This window comes from Littorina saxatilis, linkage group LG9, assembly GCF_037325665.1.
Source record: "Littorina saxatilis isolate snail1 linkage group LG9, US_GU_Lsax_2.0, whole genome shotgun sequence".
NCBI lineage: Eukaryota > Metazoa > Mollusca > Gastropoda > Littorinimorpha > Littorinidae > Littorina > Littorina saxatilis.
In genome coordinates this window covers 11,136,689-11,151,532 of record NC_090253.1, presented here as the reverse complement: position 1 = coordinate 11,151,532, position 14,844 = coordinate 11,136,689, and positions in this window count along the sequence as shown.

The following is a 14,844-nucleotide window of genomic DNA, read 5'->3' as shown; positions in this document are numbered from 1 at the left end:
CACTATCGATAGGTAGCAGCCGATATGAGGCCGCCAACAAGTCTTTGTAAACACTGGCACCTCATATCACCTACAGCCCTCCCCGACCATCACCTTTAACCCCCCCCCCCCCCCTCCTCTTTTCTTCCAGCGAGACGCCCGCCCTTGCCCTCAAGCGAACACAACAGACGAGGTCCAACCTTTTGTCAAAGGCAAAGTCCTCCCCGTGGAAACGATTCGGCTCACCATCTCAGATCTGCTTACGCTTTTTTCATGTGATTCTTGCTTTCTTTCTTTATTTGGTGTTTAACGTCGTTTTCAACCATTCAAGGTTATATCGCGACGGGGAAAGGGGGGAGATGGGATAGGGGAAAGGGGGGAGATGGGATAGAGCCACTTGTTAATTGTTTCTTGTTCACAAAAGCACTAATCAAAAAATTGCTCCAGGGGCTTGCAACGTAGTACAATATATGACCTTACTGGGAGAATGCAAGTTTCCAGTACAAAGGACTTAACATTTCTTACATACTGCTTGACTAAAATCTTTACAAACATTGACTATATTCTATACAAGAAACATTTAACAAGGGTAAAAGGAGAAACAGAACCGTTAGTCGCCTCTTACGACATGCTGGGTAGCATCGGGTAAATTCTTTCTCGTCCCAACCAATATGGGACTCCCCCTAACCCGCGGGGGGTTTTCATGGGATGAGGCCACCTCTTCACTTTGGCACCAAACAAAAGAACAAACAAAAACAGCCTGCGTGCTCTCTGCACAATTTCTGAACTGCCGTAATAGTATCAGTAAACGGAATATTGCATGGGCTAGTACAAATCTCCATTTGAACACATACCAACACACAACAACAGCCTCGGTGCTCTGTGCGCAATTTCTGAACTGCCATTAGTGTCAAAAAACGGAATTGTACATGGGATTAGACCGTACACCTACTTGGACAAATACCAACAAATCAACTGCCTGGATGGGTGCTGTCTGGAAGGATGCTCGTATTCTACGTTAAAGCCCTGTTGGCAACCATGCTCGTTTACAGAAGAAGCAAAGCCCCTTTAATTCCCATAATACTCGTGTCCTCCAAGAGCCCCAGGCCAGAGGAGGGAAATTAAATACTGACCAGTCCAGATGCGTGACCATTGGGCTGCCCATCTACTTTCTTTGTTGACAGGAGCGGCATGAGATTAGATCTAGCGGTGTACCCGTTTTGTGTCGGCCTGTCCGTCTGCGCCGTTTAGCGTGTGTGTGTATAACGTGCGAATATCTGATGTGGCTGCCAAGGAATATTATGTTTGTTGAACTTGTATGGTGGACAATCTACTTGTATGGGGGTGGGGAGGTGTGGCTTTATGGAGGAGATATTGTGATGGAAGTGCGGCCGTGTGTCTGTATGTTTGTGTATACGAGAGAGAGAGAGAGAGAGAGAGAGAGAGAGAGAGAGAGAGAGAGAGAGAGAGAGAGAGAGAGAGAGAGAGAGAGAGAGAGAGAGAGAGAGCACAGAGAGGGAGAGGAGGGAGAGTTAGAAAGAGAGAAAAATTTAAATCAAGTCAATGTGGGGGTTTTCGAAGTTATTCAGACAGACAGAGAGAGAGGGGGGGGGGGGGGGGTGGTGAAGATAGCGCTGGTGATGGTATGTATACACGTGAACGCGTGCGTGTGCGTTGATCGTTCTGTACGTGTATGTCTGCAGTCTGTCTGATTATGACTCTGTGTGATCGTGTGTGCTTTTATCCGCTAATGGACGACAAAGCTTGCTGAAATTCACTGTCTGGGCGTTTTGTCTGTGGTAGAAGTTGTCATCCTAATGTCCAGTGAGACACCGAGGACGACAAAGTCCGTCAGAGAACGAATGTAGACTATAGGTCTGAAGTGCGTGCATCACCCACGGGCATCGTTCTGTACCCACAGTTCTGTGTTAATCAACGCTGCAGCTGTTCACGTGTCCCGTCCCTCCGTGCGGTGCGTCTGTGTTGTGACAGTTTGGGTGCGTACACTGTAGACAATAATGTTCTTATGGCGTTGTTCTATGGCGATGAAATTTTTGGTTGTTGTTGTTGTGTCTTATGGTTGATGCTACTTCGGTTGGTTTTGTTACATTTAGTTGTATTTATTTTTCTGTTTTTACATTTAGTCAAGTTTTGACTAAATGTTTTAACGTAGAGGAGGGAATCGAGACGAGGGTCGCGGTGTATGTGTGTCTGTGTGTGTGTGTGTGTGTGTGTGTGTGTGTGTGTGTGTGTGTGTCTGTGTGTGTGTGTGTGTGTGTGTGTGTGTAAAGCGATTCAGAGAAAACTACTAAACCGATCTTCATGAAAATTGACATGAGAGATCCTGAGTATGGTATCTCCAGACGGTTTTTTTTCCTCATTTTTTTGATAAATAGCTTTGATGACGTCATATCCGGCTTTTTGTGAAAGTTGAGGCGGCACTGTCACGCTCTCATTTTTCAACCAAATTGGTTGAAATTTTGGTCAAGTAATCTTCGACAAAGCCCGGACTTTGGTATTGCATTTCAGCTTGGAGGCTTAAAAAATAATTTATGAGTTTGCTCATTAAAGTTGTCATTAAAATCGAATTTTTGCATACAGACTTAAAAGTGATTGCATTGTATTCCTCATCATATTCTGAATCTAAAAATATAATACATATGTCATGTTTACTCTTAAAATGTGATCACAATTAACGAAAATAGATTAATTAGTCTTACGATAAAAATTTCAGAAATCGATCCAAAAATGATTTCATCTTATTCTTTATCATTTCCTGATTCCAAAAACATATAGATATGATATGTTGTATTCAAAACAAGCTCCGAAAGTTAACAAGAATACAGAAAAGCGCGCTTTCCTGCTTAGCATAATACGCTACCGCGCTATTCTGGCGTGTTAATTTCACTGCGTTTTGCACGTGGAAGGTGAGCGATTTCCTTCTCGCGGGGATTGACGAAGCTGTACTGTCTTGGTGAAAAACGACAGTGCGTTCAGTTTCATTCCGTGAGTTCGACAGCTTGACTAAATGTAGTAATTTCGCCTTACGCGACTTGTTTTTTCTTCCGATACAGCCTAGAGTTTATATGTCTATTGTTCATCTCTCTCTCTCTCTCTCTCTCTCTCTCTCTCTCTCTCTCTCTTTCCGAGGTGTTCCGACCATTAAGTTGCTTGCGTAGCTTTTGTTCAAACGGAAGTGCGTGTCACGATCTGTGTCAGTGTGACGTTATCTGGGTTCAGGAGCTATTAAAGGCCCAGACCGTCCCTTGGAAACCGTCGGGCTTATTATCTTCGTTCAATTCTCCGAGTACTCGTGGTTGTCTTACATGTTCACCTGTGGCAGCATTAAGGGACATGCTGGCAATTGCAAGATACCTGATTACATTTCCTAAAATCCAACTGCTTTTTTCTGCTAGGCATTAACGTTAATTCCATCAATCATCATAGTTATACATCAAGCTACTCAAGAAAAGTAGGTTACAGTTATACGAGCCTGCATATACACACCACACTTTGTTTCTTCTGTTTTCCATTAGATTAAAATGTCGCCGTTGACGAAAGAACGTCAGGGTGAACTAAAACAGCTTATTTGATTCATAAAAACAACATTATAGATTACAAATTGTCCTAATTGTGTATTGCGCCAAAGGCCAGTGTATTGCCATATTATTTACACAGATGTTCTGCATCATTCTACATACCCTGTATCGCACAAGCATACCATTTGTAAGTTCTTATACCCTGTATCACACAAATGGACCGCGTGTAAGTTGTAACCTTTCCACAACCGACTAGTTGAGACTTTTCTTGAAACCTACCTCAAAGATACCGGCACGGTTGGCCTAGTGGTAGGGCGTCCGCCCTGTGATCGGAAGGTCGTGGGTTCGAACCCCGGCCGGGTCATACCTAAGACTTTAAAATAGAAAATCTAGTGGCTGCTCCGCCTGGCGTCTGGCATTATGGGGTTAGTGCTAGGACTGGTTGGTCCGGTGTCAGAATAATGTGACTGGGTGAGACATGAAGCCTGTGCTGCGACTTCTGTCTTGTGTGTGGCGCACGTTATATGTCAAAGCAGCACCGCCCTGATATGGCCCTTCGTGGTCGGCTGGGCGTTAAGCAAACAAACAAACAAACCTCAAAGATTGCTTCGTTTGGACTTTTTATATTTAGTCAAGTTTTGACTAAATATTTTAACATCGAGGGGGAATCGAAACGAGGGTCGTGGTGTATGTGCGTATGTGTGTGCGTGCGTGCGTGTGTGTGTGTGTGTGTGTAGAGCGATTCAGACTAAACTACTGGACCGATCTTTATGAAATTTGACATGAGAGTTCCTGGGTATGAAATCCCCGAACGTTTTTTTCATTTTTTTGATAAATGTCTTTGATGACGTCATATCCGGCTTTTCGTGAAAGTTGAGGCGGCACTGTCACGCCCTCATTTTTCAACCAAATTGGTTGAAATTTTGGTCAAGTACTCTTCGACGAAGCCCGGGGTTCGGTATTGCATTTCAGCTTGGTGGCTTAAAAATTAATTAATGACTTTGGTCATTAAAAATCTGAAAATTGTAAAAAAAAATAACAATTTATAAAACGATCCAAATTTACGTTTATCTTATTCTCCATCATTTGCTGATTCCAAAAACATATAAATATGTTATATTCGGATTAAAAACAAGCTCTGAAAATTAAATATATAAAAATTATTATCAAAATTAAATTGTCCAAATCAATTTAAAAACACTTTCATCTTATTCCTTGTCGGTTCCTGATTCCAAAAACATATAGATATGATATGTTTGGATTAAAAACACGCTCAGAAAGTTAAAACAAAGAGAGGTACAGAAAAGCGTGCTATCCTTCTTAGCGCAACTACTACCCCGCTCTTCTTGTCAATTTCACTGCCTTTGCCATGAGCGGTGGCCTGACGATGCTACGAGTAAAATGGCATTGCGTTTCATTCTGTGAGTTCGACAGCTACTTGACTAAATATTGTATTTTCGCCTTACGCGACTTGTTTAGGGACCGGTATGAGTATATCTAATCAGAGATACATCAGATATGTGATCAAATTTGTTCCTTTTGCAGATATATGTAGTTAAACTTTTTATGTACACTATAGAAACTGTCGTATGAAAGGCACGCACCTTCCAGTGAAAACAGCTCGGCTCACCATCTCAGATCTGTTGCATGAGATAAGACCATCGCTCCACTTACACACACATACGCAAATCAACACGGTGACTGCTTGCTGTGGTCAGTTTGGATTTCTAGATGAATTAATTTCTTAAAACAAACACTTTTACAAAATACACTCATGCAAACAATTCCCACTGAGCACAGAGAGCACCCAGGCTGTTAATGTTCCGTATGTGTTCAAGTTGGGGTATGGTTTTCTTCTTCTTCTTTTTCTTCTTCTTCGGCGTTCCAGAATTTTCTGGTAACGTGTGAGCTCGTTTGCCCATTTAGGTTCCCCAAACTATACACTGCAGCATAGTCAGCTTCACTCCGCTTTCGTTGAGTAGGCATGTTGGGTATTTTCGTGTTTCTATAACCCACCGACCTCTGCCATGGATTACAGGATCTTTTCCGTGCGCACTTGGTCTTGTGCTTGCGTGTACACACGAAGGGGGTTAAGCCACTAGCAGGTCTGCACATAAGTTGACCTGGGAGATCGGAAAAATCTCCACTCTTAACCCACCAGGCGGCAGCGACCGGGATTCGAACTCACGACCTCCCGATTAGGAGACCGATGTCTTACCACCACGCCACTGCGCCCGTCAGGGTATGTGTTCAAGTTGGGGTGTGGTCTAATCTCAAGTAAAAGCATGGCCAGATGTGAGTTAGTCAAGCGAACTGTTTTCAAATAGGCCTTCCCTTTACATTAAGGCCTGGTTTTAGCAGCTGTTCTCATCAGAATATTGAGAAAAAAACATCTCCGTTTCTTCTTCTTCTTCGTTCATGGGCTTAGACTCCCACGTTCACTCAGGTTTTTATCACGAGGGGATTTTTACGTGTATGACCGTTTTTACCCCGCTATTCGGGCAGCATACGCCGATTTCGGGAGAGGCATGCTGGGTATTTTCGTGTTTCTATAACCCACCGAACTCTGACATGGATTACAGGATCTTTTCCGTGCGCACTTGGTCTTGTGTTTGCGTGTACACACTGACGAAGGGGGTTAAGTCACTAGCAGGTCTGCACATAAGTTGACCTGGGAGATCGGACAAATATCCACTCTTAACCCACCAGGCGGCAGCGACCGAGATTCGAACTCACGACCTTCCGATTAGGAGGCCGATGTCTTACCACTGCGCCACTGCGCCCTCTCTATTCAAGATTTTCTACATTTTATTTTAGTTTTAGTATTTTGGAGGTTCTAAAATAGAAGTGCCACTGTATCAAGGACCAGTTACCCACTACCCTGATTAATATTTGTTGAATAATACGTGAGTTAATCAAATGTAAAGGTTTAGGTTGGGTTGTCGGTAATAATCATATTCAAATTGCACCATGTTCTACTAAAAGGTAACAGACATTAGTTTTCAATCCTGCGAGCAGTGTCACTTTCCTGAAGCTGCGTTTATATTCCGTGGATGCACGTGTGAATGCGAAAATACAAATGCGTATTAACATAACAAAGCCTGCCATCTCACTCTATCCCACGGCAACTGCGCGAATATAATTGTGCTGCTTGCGTTTGCTTTACGTATGAATAGACACACACACGTATGAATAGACACACTCCACACACACACACACGCACACACACGCACACACACACACGCACGCACGCACGCGCGCACACACACACGCACGCACATACACACACACACACGCACGCACACACGCGCACACACACACACACGCACGCACGAACGCACGCACACAAATACACACACACACAATCACTCACTCTCACACACACACACACACACACACACACACACACACACACACACACACACAGCATTTCAAAATAATGAAAAACTTCTGACACAAACACGAAACGTTTTAGAATTTCTTTCATCAGAGAAGAATATCACCGGCATAATTAAAACAAGTCGCGTAAGGCGAAAATACAATATTTAGTCAAGTAGCTGTCGAACTCACAGAATGAAACTGAACGCAACGCAACGCAGCAAGACCGTATACTCGTAGCATCGTCACTCCACCGCCCGTGGCAAAGGCAGTGCACGTGGAATTGACAAGAAGAGCGGGGTATTCGTTGCGCTGAGAAGGATAGCACGCTTTTCTGTACCTCTCTTCGTTTTAACTTTCTGAGCGTGTTTTTAATCCAAACATATCATATCTATATATTTTTGGAATCAGGAACCGACAAGGAATAAGATGAAAGTGTTTTTAAATTGATTTCGAAAAAACAATTTTGATAATAATTTTTATATATTTAATTTTCAGAGCTTGTTTTTAATCCGAATATAACATATTTATATGTTTTTGGAATCAGCAAATGATGGAGAATAAGATAAACGTAAATTTGGATCGTTTTATAAATTTTTATTTTTTTTTACAATTTTCAGATTTTTAATGACCAAAGTCATTAATTAATTTTTAAGCCACCAAGCTGAAATGCAATACCGAACCCCGGGCTTCGTCGAAGAGTACTTGACCAAAATTTGAACCAATTTGGTTGAAAAATGAGGGCGTGACAGTGCCGCCTCAACTTTCACGAAAAGCCGGATATGACGTCATCAAAGACATTTATCAAAAAAATGAAAAAAACGTTCGGGGATTTCATACCCAGGAACTCTCATGTCAAATTTCATAAAGATCGGTCCAGTAGTTTAGTCTGAATCGCTCTACACACACACACAGACAGACAGACAGACGCACATACACCACGACCCTCGTTTCGATTCCCCCTCGATGTTAAAATATTTAGTCAAAACTTGACTAAATATAAAAAGCGCACCTTTGTGTTATTTCATGTGTTATTAATTTTGTTCTTGCTCTTCTTCTCAGTTTTCTTTTGCCTTTAGTCAAGACATTAAATTCCTCTCGTGTTCATGCTGTCAGTGCTATCTTGGTTTTCAAGAAGCTTAAATTAATCTGTGAATTAATTGTGTTCTGGATGCGGAAACCAATCATCACTAGACCCCGGCACAGTTGAGCAGATACAAAGAAACTTACAGGATTGGTGATAAACCTCGTATTGCAATCAACAGTATTGATGAAGAGACGTATTGAACAAGCAGATCCACAGATACGCTCAGCCCACACAAGCACGCACTCTGCACCGTGGTACACACGCACATAGACATTCAGACACACACACACAAACACACACACACACACACACACACACACACACACACACACACACACACACACCTGAATCGCCCACATGTATCGGGCACCTGAGGAATCGCCTGGACATTTTGTTTCTTGCAAATTTGCTCTACAATCCGTCCTCACTCTGTTCTTCCTCTCTTCCATGCTTTCGTCTCCTCCAACGCCGTCATGAGGACAAGTGGCGAAGCAAGCCTCAACCACCCGGCCACCCCGCACACTGTGTCTTCTCTACATGCATACCTAGCAACAGAATGCAGCTGCGCGCACAGATTTAATAAGCGACCAGCAGCCGACAAGCCGCCGTATACAAACCAACGAAACCTACGAGCTCAAAGCGCAACAGGCTTAGAGACGAGTACCTTCTGGTCATTGAAAAACATGCCTCTTGCGTCGAAGAGTTTGCTGAAGCCATGATGCCACGTGAACTATGATTCTGAGTGAATCAAGTCTATTTTTGAAGTCACTGTGTGTATACAGCGCATGTCTTTAAACCAAAACTGCCGTCTGACAGCATTTGTTAAGTTTTTTGTTTTACATCTGGAATGTGATTTTGAGCGAGTGAAGTCCACTTTTAAAAGTCATTGTGTGTATAAAGCGCAAAAGACTTCAAAAACAAATGCCGTCCGACAACAAAGCACACCTTTTGAAGTCGAGTAATTTTCTATCAAGGTATGCGCCATCTGGAATGGGATTTTCATTGTGTGAAGTCAATGTGTAAGTCACTGTGTGCAAAACACGGACAACAGTAGTTTGTAATTTGCTTCATCGAATACCTTGGGGGAAAAGACAACGCTTCTTCCGACGATAATGTGTCTGAATTCATGACATCTCAAGTATAAATATGAGTGAGTGAACTTCAATTCCAAAGTCACTGTATGATTGTGTATGCGTCCGTGACTGTGACAGTGTTGAATGAAGTTTTGTTAAATGAACAGTGAAGGCTTGACCAGCGGCCGTGATGTGTGAGGAATGGTGTCACTGCAGTGGTCAGTCAAGGACGATGCAACCAGCAGTTACTGTGGTCATTGTGGATGCACGGATGGACGTGTGACGGGGGATGGACATGTGATCGACCCAGCTCGGATTGCCATCGTTATTCTAGCTTTTATTCTGGCTTAAATTACAGGCACACCGAGTCTCCTTCTTGTGAATGAATGTCGGCTTACCATGTCAGATCTATAGCCACGCATAGAGAAAGAACAGCCCTCCACTTGGTCACATACAACAAGTGAACAGGCTGGATGCTCTATGGGCACAGTTGGAATTGTGTCTGAATTAATTTCGTAAAAGCCACAATTCTTCATTTTAAAACTTAAAGCAGTAAGCAGCAAGGGTGCTGGTCATTCTCTGTGTGTCAAAGTGAAGGGGTGCTCTTATTTCTTGAAAAGCCTGACCAGATCTGAGACAGCGAGGGTGCCTTTAAGGTTGCAGCGTGGCGAGAAGGAGGGTGTCTTAAAGGTTGCAGCGTGGCGAGAAGGAGGGTGTCTTTAAGGTTGCAGCGTGGCGAGAAGGAGGGTGTCTTTAAGATTGCAGCGTGGCGAGAAGGAGGGTGTCTTTAAGGTTGCAGCGTGGCGAGAAGGAGGGTGCCTTTAAGGTTGCAGCGTGGCGAGAAGGAGGGTGTCTTTAAGGTTGCAGCGTGGCGAGAAGGAGGGTGTCTTTAAGGTTGCAGCGTGACGAGAAGAAGGGTGTATTTAAGGTTGCAGCGTGGCGAGAAGGAGGGTGCCTTTAAGGTTGCAGCGTGGCGAGAAGGAGGGTGTCTTTAAGGTTGCAGCGTGGCGAGAAGGAGGGTGTCTTTAAGGTTGCAGCGTGGCGAGTTGTCAGGTTTTAATCCACGCGTGTTCCTAGTGACGCCTTCGTGATCCGCGGTGAGGAATTGGATTGATCCTGGTCGCTTTCATGTGGACGGTAAGATCGTTAATTGTAATTGTTCGTGTGTGTGCGGCTTTTTGTAATTTGCTTAAGAAGAATGTTGTTTCGTCTAGCCTTTGTCTGACTATCTGGTTTATTTGCGCGTTATTTTTTTCGTTATTTGCTTAAAATGATCTGTTTTCTCCTTCAAGTCGCTGTCCAGTGGCCTTACTTTGTTTTGTCTGACTATCTGTTGCTGTTTATTGTGTGCTTAGTTTGTGTTAATCCGTGTGTGTGTGTGTGTGTGTGTGTGTGTGTGTGTGTGTGTGTTGTGTGTGTGTGTGTGTGTGTGTGTGTGTGTGTGCGTGCGTGCGTGCGTGCGTGCGTTGTTTTTATTTTTGTTGGTCGAAAGACCTGTTAAAATCGCTATGAAAAAAAACAACGGGTATTTGTTGAAGGAGAACATTTTAAAGTAAGGTTTGAGCCAAGAGAAAGCCCCAAAGTGAGTGATTATTTCAGTAGATTGCACAAGAGAAGGAACTGACTCTGGATGTATCTGTTTCCTGCTATTCATTTTTGGGGGAAAAACGTGCTTTGTCCAGTCCAGTCTCTTTTCTCCTTTTTTTCTTTCTTTCTGCTTCTTGTTACACGAGTATCATTCTCTCCGTTGTGTGTTTCTCGTTTCATGAATACTCCTCTTTCCCCTTCTCGTCGTTTTTGCTTTACTTCTTAGGCAACAAAAAATCATGTTTGTTTGCGATGACAAGGCAAAACAGTTAGGGTCAGTGGGTCGGTTCTCTTTGGGTTTTTTGTTTTTTATTAAATGTGTGGTTGTTGATTGCTTGACGTTTGTTGTTCATTTACACAGGCGTATGTGGTTTGTTATTGGCTTGAAATGACGCGAACTGCGTTTCTTAGATGTCGGAGAAAAAAATCGATTTTTGCTCCATGCTTATAAAAATAGTTTTTAAAGGGTCCACAAAAAGTTCAAGGGTCGTCAGGAGAAGTATTGTCGTTGGGGGAATCGGAAACAAGGATCTTTCTTGATGCGCTATCTAGCGTATTCCTCCTCCTCGTCCGTTCTCTCTTCTTTCACGATTTGTCTCCTCTTTTTTATTTTTTTTTTTTTTTTTTGGGGGGGGGGGGGCATAATTTTAATGTCTCATATCCGGGAAATGCGAGTCGCTTTCTCGTATTGGAAAGGTAGCAGAAACAGTGTGTGCAAGGTAAAATCTGCCGCAGTGATGACAGGGAGGAGGAACGTGGACTCTGTCTCTGAGTCTTTACCTGAAGTTGACCCGTGTCCATCTTGGTGTTGGTTTAAACAAGGTTTTATTCAGTTAAACATGGTACTGTAGTAAAATGAGAAATAATAGGTTCACGAGCTCAAGCGAATGCTTATATGTGACCCTCCACCACGAAATGAGTCGCTTGTCATCTCGCGCGGTTCTGCGCTAGGTTTAATAATTATAAGTCCGGGGAGTGTCTGGTAACAGTGTGAGGGTCACCTTAGTCACAGGCTTATAACTCAAAGAGTTTTCGCTCTTTTCTAAAACGGGTTTCACCACTGGATAGAGCATAAACAACTCTTTAGGAAAATGCAAACATATGAACATCATGCAAAAGTGAAATGCGACTCATTCCGTGGTGGAGGGTCACATATTACGTGCCCTATTCACGAATGGTGGATTATACAAGTGTGATGTCGGACATACACAATTCTAATCTATACTATGTAATTAACTGGGTCAAAAACAGAATCAAAGTAAACCCAACAAAGAGCAAGACAGAACTATAGCAGAGGAAGGAGGGGGAGGGGGGGTGCAGGAGAAAGAACGTTAGTGGTGTTCTTGCTCTTGAGTTGTTTGATCTTTTTGTTCTCCTTCTTTATTATCTTGCTTTTGTTGTTCGTATTTTCTCAGAATCGCTGCACACACACACACACACACACACACACACACACACACGCACACACACACACACACACACACACACACACACACACACACACACACACACACACCACGACCCTCGTGTCTACCCCGGTCTCCGTTTAAACATGCAGTCAAACGTTGACTAAATGTAAAAACTAAAAAAACAAACAACAGCTAAAATTGTTTTTAAAAACGCCTATCAAAATAGCATCCATCTCACACCTGTCCCCTGTGTTGTCAGGGATGTGTTGCTCGCTGTGGGCTTACTGTCAGTGGGTGAACCGTGCCGCTGTAATCAGGGAACGTCTGTGAGAGACAAGAACGGTTATCGATTGACCGTGGTCAGATAATCAGCCACTACACGGTGCCCCCCTCCCCCCCGCCTCAACGCCCACCACAACACAATGTCCCCGCCAGGTCTCATCCGCTCGTTGTCAGGCAGGACTAAGCGCTGTTTCCTCCTCCCCCCCCCCCCCCCCCCCCCCACCCCCTTCCTGCCCCTACAAACAAAGACATGCTCACGGATTTTTTGCTTATCACTCACCTCAACCCCCAACCCCCAACATCCCCCCCCCCCTTCACCCCCCCTTCACCCCCCCTTCACCCCCCCCTTCACCCCCCCTTCACCCCCCCCTTCACCCCCCCCTTCACCCCCCCCCCTTCACCCCCCCCACCACCACAAAAAAGTTTCGTAAATTAATATCAAAGCATTAATGATATACGATACAAATACACGCACAGCCTAGCGGTGACCTTACCTTACGAGTAATTTTCTTCTGCTTATAATTATGACGAAGTTAACGACACGAACTTCGCTCTCAAAATTCCTTATCGGTTTCTGGGAGACGCGCAGGAGATGCGACAGAATGTTCAAGTGACGCCTTTATTCGCATTATGACGTCATCTCGGACTTTATTTCGTCTTTTCAACTAATTTCTGACAACAAGTTTAATGAATGTGATTGAAAACAATGTGACGGAAAAGGTGAATCCTTCATTTGACACATTGCGAAAATTAAGAGTCTGACATCCTTATGTGCAGATTGGAGATTATTTGCTTGACTAATTCCGTAATTTACACCTATGTCAACCAGGAATATCAAGTCAGTGGACAAACAGTAAGTAAATAAATAGATAAATCCCATTGTAAAGAGGGATCAGGATGCTGATTTGGTTTACATAGTGTTCTACTCAACAATTACCAATACAATACATACTGAACATGTTTAGAAGATTTTAAAAACAAGCTTGAAGCTTAGAGTGGTGATCCTAACAGATTGGATTTTGATTGTGACTGACTGACTATTAGGGTTTAACGTCCTCTTAGACCAATTGGTCTATATTGGGACAGGTATTGGTAATACGTTGAAGATATGGTGTGATACTTTGATTCGGACAAGCCCGCTGTGAGGGCCCCAAAGGGGGGGTAACATCACGATCACGGGAAGGGAAATTTTAGCTTTCACGATCACAGTTACCTTGATTTTTGTTTTCACGATCACGAACACCAGTGGCAAATCACGGTCACGGTAAAAGTTGCATGTACAGAAAGCACGTGTCAAAGTAAACACAACCACACAGTAATTCGCTCCTCTGGATCTATTCAACACAAAGTTGCACTTTTTTTTTATTAAAAACTAGGGGGGTCCGGGGGCATGCCCCCCCCCCGGATTTTTTTTCAAAAAACGGTTAAAATCTGTGCAATCTGGTGCATTCTGGGCATCATTTTCAGGGCTGTAATAGTGTTGTGACCCCCCCGCGGGTAAGGGGGAAGAATTTACCCGATGCTCCCCAGCATGTCGTAAGAGGCGACTAACGGATTCTGTTTCTCCTTTTACCCTTGTTAAGTGTTTCTTGTATAGAATATAGTCAATTTTTGTAAAGATTTTAGCCAAGCAGTATGTAAGAAATGTTAAGTCCTTTGTACTGGAAACTTGCATTCTCCAGTAAGGTAATATATTGTACTACGTTGCAAGCCCCTGGAGCAAACTTTTGATTAGTGCTTTTGTGAACAAGAAACAATTGACAAGTGGCTCTATCCCCTCTCCCCCCTTTCCCCGTCGCGATATAACCTTCGCGGTTGAAAACGACGTTAAAACACCAAATAAAGAAAAGAATAGTGTTGTGATCTTGTTCAAAATCCCATTTTAGCCTCCTCCCACCACCATTCAACACACCTCCAAACTGGTGAAAACAACACTACTGTGCGCTGGCTTCATTGAGACCGGCGCCCGGTCGCGTTGCGCGATATTCACACGGATCGTTTTTGCGGAAATTTTTCAACTTCGCCGGAATAAATTTGACTTGACAGGATTTTGAAAACGGCTTTATCGGATTTCCGGCAATTACCGGAAAAGTAGCATGCCTGACAAAATCCCCAACGAACATGACTTTGATCGTCTTTGACATGAGGATCAAGTGACCCAAACTGGCACGTCTCCCCGCCATTGTTTTTGAATTTAACCCATTGTTGATATTAAAGTTTACAGGCGCTAAAATAAATCCAAGCTTAATGCAAAGAAGCGACAATTAGAATCTATGCCAAGCGTGTCCACGTTGCTGGGATGAAAAACACATTTCTAGTTTCGGTTTTGGCTACACGCAGACTCCATCTCGAGCCAGTCGAGGTCACACTGAGCGAGTGACAGCCGGACGTGGCAATGTCGACAATGTCAATGATCTCACTCAAACTCAAAGATCTTGAACAAATTTCAAGATCTTTGCCTACATTCAGAACAGTCATAGAGCAACATAGATCAACATACCTTAATATTT